Source organism: Triticum urartu, chromosome 6A (assembly GCF_056163025.1).
Source record: "Triticum urartu cultivar PI428250 chromosome 6A, HENAU_Tu73, whole genome shotgun sequence".
In the NCBI taxonomy this organism is placed as follows: domain Eukaryota; kingdom Viridiplantae; phylum Streptophyta; class Magnoliopsida; order Poales; family Poaceae; genus Triticum; species Triticum urartu.
This window is the reverse complement of record NC_141878.1, coordinates 552,976,128-552,988,404: the sequence shown is the minus strand read 5'-3', so window position 1 is coordinate 552,988,404 and position 12,277 is coordinate 552,976,128. Positions and strand designations below refer to the sequence as shown.

The 12,277-nt window shown below is 56.1% G+C and overlaps 1 pseudogene; it reads right to left on the bottom strand.

Moving 5' to 3' along the window:
* Nucleotides 1-12,277, bottom strand: part of LOC125516919 (subtilisin-like protease SBT1.4 pseudogene) — a 142,568-nt pseudogene that overhangs the window by 93,344 nt on the left and 36,947 nt on the right.

Sequence of the window (12,277 nt, the reverse complement as noted above, 5' to 3'; positions counted from 1 at the left end):
CATCGTCCGCTCGTACCATCGGTGTTCCTTTGGTTGAAATTTTTTTCACATGTGGAAGTTCTTTCGTCATTGCTGCTTGAATCTTTTCCTTCCGCTGGTTGAAGCTTTTCCACCGCCGCTTGAAACTTTTTTCACCATTGAAGCTTTTTTCCTGTGGTGGAAGATTTTTCCTCATGCCGCTCTGAAGATTTTCCCCTAGGCAGATGGCGCTTTTCCACAGCTGGTTGAAGCTTTTTCCACAAACGGTTCAAGCATTTTCTCCCGGGTGGAAGCTTTTTTCCCATGCCGGCTTGAGGCTTTTCTAGAGCCGACACTTGACTAATTCCTGCAAAAGAAATGCCGCTTGTTGCAAATGTATGTGCTGGTTGTAGCATTATTCCACCCTGGTTGCAGCTTCTGCCGCGCCGACATTCGTAGCGGACAGTCGACTGGTTCTAGCAAAAAACGTTTGTAGCGGACAATCGACAAGGTAGTATCCACAGTCTCACATGCTCCAACTGAGCTTTTCTCCACACCTCTTTTACCTTCTTACATTTAATGAAATAATGACCGCCATCCTCATCCAAATGAAAGCAAATTGGAGGCGATTTTGTTTCCATATCATTTGTGATTCATGCATCGCATATAATTTGATCGAATGGTCTTCAATACACGTGTCGTCTTAGGACACCGCTTCACCAGTGCATTATCCCTTGTAAAGGACATGAAACTATCGGTATTCAATATGCCGCTATACTTACCATTTATGTCCAGCCGTCGTAGCTCTCGTATATTAGGTGATACCAGCCCTTGGATGCTCCCATGAGACTATTTAAAAAAATTAAATTTATTTTAAAAAAAATCAAAAAAAATCATGAATGTTCACAACACATGTGTGTACAAACGCTAAAGAATTTAGATCCAAATTCGATATACACAATGAGAGAAAAAGACAAATTCAGCATAAATAGTGTCAATAAAGACAAAAACATGAATAGCGTAACAAAAGGTACACTATTCACATCAGATTTGTCTTTTTTGTTTCTCAATGTGTATATGAAATCGAATTTGGATCTGAATTATGTTGTGAACATCCATGAGTTTTTTTAATTTTGTGAAACATTTAAATTTAAATTTTTTGAATTAGTATCACGGGGGCATCTAAGTGTTAGTAGCACCTGATATTTTCCCGCGTGGCGTATTGTATATAAGCCTGCCAAGAGTGTTGGGTTGGGGGTTTGAAATATTTCTAATCACACTTTACTCAAGAGAATAACACCACAGACTGGAAGTAAGGTATTGCCTCCGCCGCAGAGAGCATTAACTTGTTGTACTTCCATTTGCACATGGGTAGTTGTACGCTTCATACACACCCCTACTCTATTGTTAGGGTAATATCCACAACAACGATCTTATCCTCACCTAATGCCACATGTCTACACATCTTTCTCATTCTCGAGGAAAGTCGCTCCCCTCAAAAGTCTCTCTCTGTCACTTGCGTCCTCGCCACACGCCAGTCCCCTCAAGCGAGCTCCCTCCACTCCAAACTAGGGCTTAGAGCATCTATAGCCGTGTATGACAAATATGACCTGTCAAATGCCCATGGACGCGCCCGAGTGACCGGACACGCCTCAAATTAGCCAGGGCCGGTGATGAGATTTCGAGGGCCCGGGGCAAGATAACATAATGGGGCCCTAAAACAACATAAACATTTGAGTATTTTCTTTTCATATTTCAACTGCAAATTTATACCCAGTACACTATAACTTCTGTTGCATTGTCATCTCAACTATAAAACACAAGGGTCATAATTATTCATAGTAAAAGTTGTCAATCTTGCCAATTGGCACCTTTTATTTTGTATTATTAGTTCATCCTATAATTTTTTGCTAGATTGTTCTTCAACAGTATCTTAAGCTAATTCGTTTGAATTCCCAGTAGTAGAACTACTTATGCCTGTTTATAAAAAAATTCAATACAGTAGCTACTTTCGGGAACTCAATTAACACAATGCATGTTTTTTGTCCTTACCAGATACATAGTAGCAATCTTGCTAATTAGCACACAAATGTATGAAGCGAAAAACTAAAAGACTGCTAATCAAATGAAAAAAGCTAGAACAAGGTACCTGGATGGCTAGAAAATCAGAAACTGCAAGATTTAGCTTCTGCTTATAAATCATGAACAAACATCTGAGTTCCTCTTTTCTAATCCCAACAAATCAATAAATCGGACTGTGAGAAAGAGATACGTAAGAGGGAATAAAGAATGATCTTCACGAACAAATGAATGATCTAACAAGAATATAAAAAGAGGAGATTTGCCTGAAGAAGAGGTTAATGGAATCTGGAAAATCGCAATACCTTCTTCCCCTAATCGCACCCAGTAGCAGAAAATCACAATTAGATGACGCCGGCGGGGCAATGACTGATTTGTTGCCTATTGGGGAAGAGAAGGAATAAAAGCCGAGAAGACTACGGTTGCGTCAAGCCGGGAAGTAATCAATATTTTGCATACTTTACCACTAATTCGTCGCAGAAAATCAATATTTTCTATACGATCCCCACAAAGGAGGGGTATTAATCGATCTAACATCTTTTTCTTGTTATATGAGAATCTATCGATTGGTTATATGGGCTACGCACGTTTGGGGAACCAGGCCATCGGGGGCCCCTTCGTCCTGAGGGCCCGGGGCAGCCGCCCCCTCTACCTCCCTCAGGGCCGGTCTTGAAATTAGCACAACTGCATCTAGACATCTCATACTAGATTTTTAAATTCATACAGATGCATGCAAAAGAAAAAAAACTACATACTATGTAGATCACCTAACTACTCCTCGTCGGAAATGTCGACTATCTCCGTGTCCGACGCCGGGTACATGGGCGGCAGCTGCAGCTCCGCCGCTCCGGCCTCCTCCTCCTCTATCTCCGCGTTGAATTTGGCGAAGAACACGTCGGACGCCGCGTGCTCCTGCCGAAGGAACTGCCGGTTGGCCTCCACATAGGCCTCATCCTGGATGGATTCCAGGATGGTCTGCTACCCCGCCATCTCCGCGGCTCGGGCGACAGCGAACTCTGCCTCCGCCTCCGCCACGTTGTACCCCGGAGCAGGCTGCTCCGCCTCATCCCCATACGGATCCGCCACCTTCATCGGCTACTTTAGCTGCTCTCCCTCCTCCCCCTCCTCCTCCTCCGGCTCCGGGGAGTCCGGAGGCAGCCCGACAGCGATGCGGGTGTCGCGCCTTGCCTCGATCTCCTCCGTGATCTGCCTCCGGCGCTCCGGCATGAGCATAGCGTACGTGGTGATCTACGTGCCGTCCGGGTGTTTGAGGCCAGTTTGGGGCACCCGGTTGGGTCAGATTTTCGTGACCGGACGGGCCATTCGGGTGTTTGAGGCCGGTTTGTGGCGCCCGTCCGTAGATGCTCTTAGGGAGGGGGGAGGGGAAGGGGTTGCAAGCTCACTGTGCGGCGCTGCAAGGGGGCGCTTGTGTTGTTATTGCGATAACACGGGGTGATGCGAGGACAACGTTTAGCTATTGGTGAGGGATGGCGAGTTGTTGCAGGCTGGTCATGGTGGTGCTTTGACGATCGATGGCAGTGTTGCGATCGTTGTCGGCTGATGCTGTGGTGTCGCCTTGTGTCCGGAAGGTTGTGCTATGGAGATGATGATTATCGACGTGTTGGGTGCTAGAACCGGCAACCACCGTTGCTGGAGACGAAAACTACCGGCGCTGCAACTGACAACATTGAGACGATGCCCACTCGATGTTGGGTGCTGCAACCGCCTGCGAGGGGGGGCGACCCAAACGACCAACTTGTCTGGTGTAGGTGACAACACGATGCTTTGATGAGGGCACCGTTGGGTGCTGCCCGGTGGTGTTGCTGTGAAGACGGTACTGCTTGGTCTCTGCGTGCTCCGGTGGGTGCAACGGTCACATAGATATAAGCAGTCAAACAATCGGAGCCTCTATGATTGAAAACATGAGCGCGTTTCAAAGTTGAAATACAAGGTGCCAGCATGAAATTGCAATTTTGGTAAGACGAGACCACTAGAGGGAGAGAGAGAGGGCATCTGGGAGGGAAGAGAAAGACGTGGTCGCCGAGGAACTGATATGCACGGATCACGACCATCCAAACCTTGCATGCTGCTGCCGGGGAAAAAGTGTACGTGCCCTGTGCACCTGCGCGAACGGCGCGGCCAGAGAGAGAGAGAGGCCGCGTGCGACGTACGATTTGGCGCCGGTAGTGCGCGGGAGGGAGGGAGGAAGATCTTTCTTTTGGCGGGGAAGTGTGTAGATCTACGCGCGAGCGAGTCGCCCGATCGTTCTAGATGGATCAGGTCGTGTTCAATAACGGTGAAATGTGGCCGGCACGCACGCATACCAGCTAGCAGCGGCCGATGGATCATGGTGCCTGCACCTACCTACCTACGTACGCACGTAAATCGCCCGAATCGTTGGCCTCCTGGGCAATTGTCTTCTCAGCCAAGAAATCACACAGCAAAGTAGGGAGCCAGCAGGAGTCGCCGGATGGGATCGGTCCCACCAACTGCAGACACCACCCACCCTGCCGCTGCCGGGGTCAGCCATGGCCTTGCATGCATGGCCCGTGCAGTTTTGTCCTCTCCTAACTCCTGGTCTCCTCTCTGCCAACGGGCACGCATCCGTCTTCCTTCCTTCCTTCCTTCCTTCCTTTCTGCCCATAGCCCTGCCATCTTTTCTCTCTTCTTTTCCATCCTCGGGATTCGGGAACACAAAGTCGACACAGAAGCATGTGGGCAGGGCAGAATCGCAACGCATCTCTGGTTCCAGCGATCTGCATGTCGGATGCAATCCGGAAAGTATCATTTTTTTTTCTTTTGCTTTCGTTCGATTTGGTTAGCGGTGTGGGTGGAGGCCGCTCCCTCTCGATCTTTTGCACACGACAAATTTGAATTCAAATACAGAGTGAAACTGCGGACATAACTATACTGCCCCCACTCGCCAGAGAGGACGAGAGCACCGCGCCGAAGCGAGCCTCTCGTAGCTTTTTTCCTTGCTGCTGCCCCTCTCCTTGCTGACCTACCCGGCCATAAAAGGGAGCACCTACACTAAGCCAGGAGCTTCACTCTCATCACCGTCTCGTGTTCGGCATGGCCCCAATCATCTCCCTTCCTGGCAGCGGGCTGGCCATGCGCGGCATGGGGGACTCTGGGAGTGCCGCCGGCGCGCTCTCCATGTGCGGCATCTCGACCTCCCGGGGTGGCGGCGGCCAGCTCTCCATGCGCGGCATGGGGCCCTTGTTAGCCTAATCCTGCCCTGTTGCTTTTCAATCAGTTTCGTCAGGTTCAGAGAATAATGCTGCAGTGGCAGCCGTAGCTAGGTTCAGTTAACTTTGGATTCGCTTGATTAGTTAGCTTAGGCCGCAAGATGCGTTCTGTGCGATCTGTGGCGACATAGTAGGAGTGGCAGGAGTGCACTCGAGGTCGTGGGATGGCACGATCTGGTAGCCTGAGCGAGTCTCGCTGTACGTTTGTTTCGTTCTCTGAATAAAAGGAGCAGAAACCAGAAAAGCTACAACAGTTCGCAGCACAAATCTCTCTCGCCTCTTGAGTTCTCTCTCGGCTTCGTTCTGAATCCACAACAACAACAATTGGCATCAGAGCCTTCTGAGATCCATGGCTGGAGGGCGTGGGACGCGGCATGGCGCTGGTGGTGTCGCTCCGCAGGGCGGCGCTGGGAGCGAGCAGCAAGGCGACGGCAATGGCGCCCAACAGGAACCTAGCGGCAACGAGTCGCAGGGCACCGGCGGCGCTGGTGACGGTGCGCAACGCCTCGGCTCCAGGTCACCGGCGCGCCATCGCAGGTTGTTGCGCTCTCCTCCGCCGCGTCATGGGCGGCACGGCGAGCTGGTGGTGCGCGAGCGAGTGGTGAGGGAGAGCGGCGGCTCTGCCCAATATCCGACACTCACTCGCACCAACTACGTCGACTGGGCTATGGTGATGCGCGTGCAACTGCAGGCACAGGGCCCGTGGGAGGCCGTGGAGTACGGCGATGGCGACCGCGATGATCGCGCCGCGCTGGCCGCGCTGCTCCGCGCTGCTCCGCGCGGTGCCTCCGGAGATGATCCGCGCCCTCGCCGGCAAGGACTCGGCTAAGGAGGCGTGGGACACCTTGCGCACGATGCGCATGGGTAGCGAACGCGTGCGGGAGGCCAGGGCGCAGACCCGCCGACGCGAGTTCGAGGAGATACGCTTCCGTGATGGTGAGTCCATAGAGGATTTTTCTCTTCGTCTTACAGCGATCGTCAACGAGCTGGAGCTCCTGAACGACCCGGTGACCGAGTACCGCGCCGTGCTCAAGTTCCTCCGCGCGGTGCCTCGCAAATTCCGGCAGATGGCATTAGCCATCGAGTCCTTCGTCGACCTGCGCACGCTGTCGATCGAAGAGCTCTGCGGGCGTCTGCGGTCCGTGGAGGAGAGCTACGCTCTGGACGACGTCGACCGGGCGTCGGCGAACTCCTCCTCACGGAGAGGGAGTGGATCGCTCGGAGTCACCATCAAGGCCAAGGCTCCTCCTCCTCCGCCGCCGCGAAGGAGGGGAAGGGGCAGTCCGGTCCGCGACCGCAAGGCAGCGAGCGGGGCAGTGGACGCGACGGCGGCAAGAAGCCCGCCGGCGGAAAGCGGAAGGGCAAGTGCCGTTACTGCAATATTCCTGGCCACTGGGCCAGGGAGTGCAGGAAGGCGGAACGCGATCGCCAGAACCAGGGCGAGGCGGCGAACCTGGCCGAGGCGGATGTGGAGCCTCCCGCGCTCCTGCTGGCCACCGTCGAAGAGGGCAAACTCCCGATCCAGGCCCCGGGCACGGCGGGCAAGGTGCAGGCGGCACCAGTTCGCGCCCAGGCAGTCTACCTCAACGAGGAACGCGTGGTTCCGGTCACCACTGGAGCGCGCGGCGCCTGGTACCTGGACACCAGGGCCAGCAGCCATATGACCGGGGCGCGCGACCCGTTCACCAGCCTCGATGACACCGTGCATGGCTCCGTGCGCTTCGGGGACGACTCCCTCGTCACGATCAGTGGCAAGGGAAGCGTCATGTTCCGGTGCGCAAACGGCAACCAGCGCGTGCTCGCGGACGTGTACTACATCCCCAAGCTGCGGGCCAACATCATCTCTCTCGGGCAGCTCGACGAGAAGGGTTGCAGGTCCGTGATCGAGGACGGACATCTCTGCGTGTACGACCAGCAGCGGCAGCTGCTCGTCCGTGTCAAACGCACGGCGAACCGGCTGTACGTGCTGCGGCTGGACCTGGCCATGCTTGTCTGCTTGGTGGCCAAGCTGGATGAGCCAGCGTGGCCGTGGCACGCACGGCTCGGGCATCTTCACTTCCGGGCGGTGAAAGCCATGTCCACGAGGGGCATGGTGCGTGGGATGCCGCAGGTTGATCACGTCGACGAGATCTGCGACGGCTGCACGCTCGGGAAGCAGCATCGCCTGGCGTTCCCGCGCGCGAGTCCACACCGTTCAGAGCGTGCACTGGATCTCGTGCACACCGACCTCTGCGGCCCGATCAAACCAGCTACAGCAGGCGGTAACCAGTATTTCCTATTAGTAGTTGATGATTATAGCAGATATATGTGGCTCGAGGTCCTCAGGTCCAAGGACGAGGCGTTTTCCCGCTTCAAGAAGATCCAGGCAATCGCGGAGGCGAAGCAGAGCTGTCGCCTGCGCGCGTTCCGCTCTGACAGAGGGGGCGAGTTCAATTCTGGTGAGTTCAAGGCCCATTGTGAGACGAACGGCATCGCGCACCACACCACCGCGCCCTACTCGCCGCAGCAGAACGGCGTCGTCGAGCGCCGCTACCAGACGGTGGTTGAGATGGCCCGGTGCATGCTGAAAGGAATGGGCATGCCGGCCACGTTCTGGGGCGAGGCGGTAAAGTGCGCCGTCTACATCCTCAACAGAGCTCCGACCAGAAGCGCCTGGAACAAGAGAAGCCCCACTGTCGAACACCTGCGCACGTTCGGCTGTGTGGCTCACATGAAGAAGACAGGACCCGGAGTGACAAAACTCTCGGATCGCTCCGTGCTCACCGTGTTCATCGGGTATGAGGAGGGTGCGAAGGCCTATCGAGTGTACGACCCGGCGGCAAAGCGAGTGCATGTCACTCGCGACCTGGTGTTCGAGGAACGGCGCGCGTGGAAATGGGCGGGCGACACCGGCTCTGCAAGCGGCGGCGAACCGTTGTCGCCATCCTTCTCTATGACGTACAGCACCGAGACCGGAGAGCACCTCGTCGACGCCGGTGACACGGGCGGGCACTCGGGATCGCCTGACGACGTCAGACATTCATCGCCGGCGGTCGCCACGCCAACGAACGCTACACCCTTGCCGGCAGGGGACCGGCGCACTCCTCCCACACACGACAGCGCCCTGGACGCTGCAGTGGACGCTGACGCGGTCCAGAGATACAAGCGCCTGGCGAGTGTGTACGACGCCACCAAGCCCGTGCCCACTCCACCAGAGGCGCCCGATCCGGCGTTCGACGACGACAAGCTCGAGACTCTGTGCCTCGCCACGGCGGACGAGCCGGTGTGCGTCGAGGAGGCGATGTCCTCCCCCGAGTGGAGGGCAGCAATGGAGGAGGAGATGAAGGCCATCGCCGACAACAACACGTGGACGCCCGCAGCGCTGCCCACCGGGTCGCGGGCGATCGGGCTGAAGTGGGTCTTCAAGTTGAAAAAGGACGCCGACGGGAACGTGGTGAAGCACAAGGCCAGACTCGTCGTCAAGGGGTACGCCCAGCGCCAGGGGGTGGACTTCGACGAGGTATTTGCACCAGTGGCGCGGATGGAGACGGTGCGCGTGCTGATCGCGCTCGCCGCGCATGCCGGCTGGCCTGTTCACCACATGGACGTCAAGTCGGCCTTCCTGAACGGCGATCTCGCTGAGGAGGTCTTCGTCCACCAACCAGAAGGGTTCATCAACGACGACAACCCGCACGGCGTCCTCAGGCTCAGCAAGGCGTTGTATGGGCTGCGATAGGCACCACAGGCATGGTATGCAAAGCTCGACGCATCACTCTGTGAGCTTGGTTTTGTGCGCAGTCCCCTGGAGCATGCCGTGTACAGGCGCGGTAGCGAGACCTCATTCCTGCTGGTTGGGGTCTACGTTGATGATCTGATCATTACGGGGACAGACGGCATCGACATCGCTGCGTTCAAGGCCGAGATGCAGCACTTGTTCAAGATGAGCGACCTCGGGTTGTTATCTTACTATCTCGGGATTGAGGTGAAGCAGGAGCACGGCAGGATCACTTTCTGCCAGCGTGGGTACGCCGAGAAGGTGCTTGAGCGCGCCGGCATGGCCGGGTGCAACCCGAGCCAAACTCCCATGGAGGCAGAGGCTCAAGCTCTGCAAGGAGGACGGTTCGCCACCGGCGGACGCAACTGAATATCGCAGCATCATAGGATGCCTGCGCTACCTCGTCAACACACGCCCCGACATCGCTCTGGCCGTCGGAGTGACAAGCCGGTACATGGAGGCGCCCAGCACACGCCATTGGACCGCGGTGAAGCAGATCCCCAGGTACATCCGCGGCACTTTGCACTATGGGTGCAGCTACACGAAGGGCTCCGGAGCTCCGTCACTCGTCGGCTTCAGCGACAGTGATCACGGTGGCGATGTGGATGATCGCAAGAGCACATCAGGCGTGGTGTTCTTCCTCGGTGGCAGCGTAGTCACTTGGACCTTGCAGAAGCAGAAGGTGGTGGCAACTTCGTCCTGCGAGGCAGAGTACGTGGCCACGGCGGCGGCGACGTGCCAAGGGGTGTGGCTGAGTCGCCTCTTGGCTGATCTGACGGGGCGGTCGGTGGAAAAGTTTCAACTCTACATCGACAACAAATCCGCGATTGCCCTGAGCAAGAACCCGGTGCATCACGACCGAAGCAAACACATCGACATCAAGTATCATTTCATCCGTCAGTGTTTGGAAGAGAACAAGCTCGACGTTGATCACGTCGGCACTGACGAGCAGCTCGCAGATATCCTCACCAAGGCGCTGGGGAAGATCAAGTTCGTGGAGATGCGGGCGAAGATTGATGTGGCAGGCTTAAGGGGGTGAATTGTTAGCCTAATCCTGCCATGTTGTTTTTCTGTCAGTTTCGTCAGGTTCAGAGAATAACGCTGCAGTGGCAGCCGTAGCTAGGTTCAGTTATCTTTCAGTTAACTTTGGATTCGCTTGATTAGTTAGCTTAGGCCGCAAGATGTGTTCTGTGCGATCTGTAGCGACATAGTAGGAGTGGCAGGAGTGCACTCGAGGTCGTGGGATGGCACGATCTAGTAGCCTGAGCGAGTCTCGCTGCACGTTTGTTTCGTTCTCTGAACAAAAGGAGCAGAAACCAGAAAAGCTGCAACAGTTCGCAGCGCAAATCTCTCTCGCCTCTTGAGTTCTCTCTCGGCTTCGTTCTGAATCCACAACAACAACAGCCCTCGCGGGGCGGCAGCGGCGGCGGGCTCGCCATGCACGGCATGGGGTCCGCCAAGGGCGGCGGCGGGTTCGGCGTGTGCGGCATCGGGAGCTCCGGGGGGCACGGCGTCGGTGGGTTCGGGCACGCCATGCGCGGCATGGGAGGCGGGCCGGCTCTGACGAGCCAGATCCTCGGCGCGGCCACTGGCTGGCGCAACCGCGACCGCGACATCGCCTGCCAAGCGGCGGACACCAGCGACGCGCAAACTGGGCCATTGGGCGAAGACGGCGGTGATTATCCTCACAACAGGCCCGACGAGTGGGTAAGAAACCCTTTCCTCTCGCGAGCGTGCTTTCCTCTTCCTTGCGCATATTTATCTAGGATACGATCTGCTCGAGTACACGTTCGGCTAGCACTTGTTTCCATGCGCGCACGAATTGCTTCTCGCTCTCCCGTAGCTGCGACGGGCTTCAGCGACGGCGTACGGCGCCGGAGCTGGCCGCCCTCTCCACAGCCCACACCTGCGACGGCTGCGGCGGTGCTGGTGTGGGCTCTGTCACCGGCGCTGGCACTGCCCGTGCCTCCGTGTCCGACAGGCGCCGGATCTTGGCCGACCCGTCGAGGCTTCCGACGGCTCCGGATCCATGGCGCCACACTTCACGGGTCCTCTTTGTCCGTCTAGCACGGCGAGACCGACGTGCTCTGCCCCTTCGCGACGCCAAACTAAGAGGGTCCGGTCTGTCGAGCCGCATCGCGCGTTTGTGTCCCCGGCGGCGTGTACGTAGCTGGTGGGTCTGACGGTGCTCGTCGGGTAGTCCTTGAGCTTCGGGGCACGGCAGGGTTGTCCACGTCAGCGCGCCACACCACACCCGCACCTTGCCGTCCTGGTGGCCGGTGAAGATGCGCCCGTCGTCTGCGAGGACGATGGGCGCCGGCGGCCTTTACGAGACCGCTGGCGGCCCTGAACCCCGCGAGCGAGCTCTGGTCCTGCCACACGCGCATGTTCCCTGGACGTCCCCGGTCGCCGCCAGCTAGTTGAGCTGCCCGTCCTCCTTGACCAGCGATGCGATGAGGATCGTCGCGCTCGATCGGGTCGATGGACAACGACACACCCAGCGCCGAGTCGTGCACCCACACGGCGACTTGGGTTGATACGAATTTTCCATTGATTCTTGTCTCATACGATGATACGAGTTTTCCATTGATTGCCTGTTCTGTCCATCACAATTTTTCATTGATTGTTTCACGGATGTTAACTGTAACGTGTATCTGCAGCTCCCATCCCCCGAAGAACTTCTTGACTTTCTCGCAAAGAAGACTACGGTGATGCTGGACAGGGTCTACCTGCCGGTGCTCCAGGGCGAGCCCAAGCGCGAGCGAGACGCGATCATTGCAGGGTGTGTTAACTTGAGTGAGCTGCTGGTCACCGACAGAGTCACCCTGCACAGCGCCACAATTCAGCTAATGGCGCTCCACATCAGGATGTTCAACCTCTTTAGCTGTTCCATGGGTCTGATGCAAAACAAGACAGAAGAGTCAGCTGGCATTGGCGAGAGTGACACCCTCTACGCTGAAAATCTCGCAGTGCTGCTTGACAGCTTGGATGAAAACATGAAGCTCTTCCATCAGTATGGGTCAGACGTGGCTGGGCTATCCGACCAGGCCACAACATCAAGTGATTTTGTGATCCTGGTGATGGACAAGACAAGCGAACTTCTGCAGGTCCTTCCCAATCTGCCATTGAGGGATGGGGAAGAATGGATAACCGTGAGTCAGGCATTATCATTCTCATTAGAGCTCTACAAGCTGCGAGTCAGATGTGCCGACCTCAAGATGGATTCTCATTATCATGG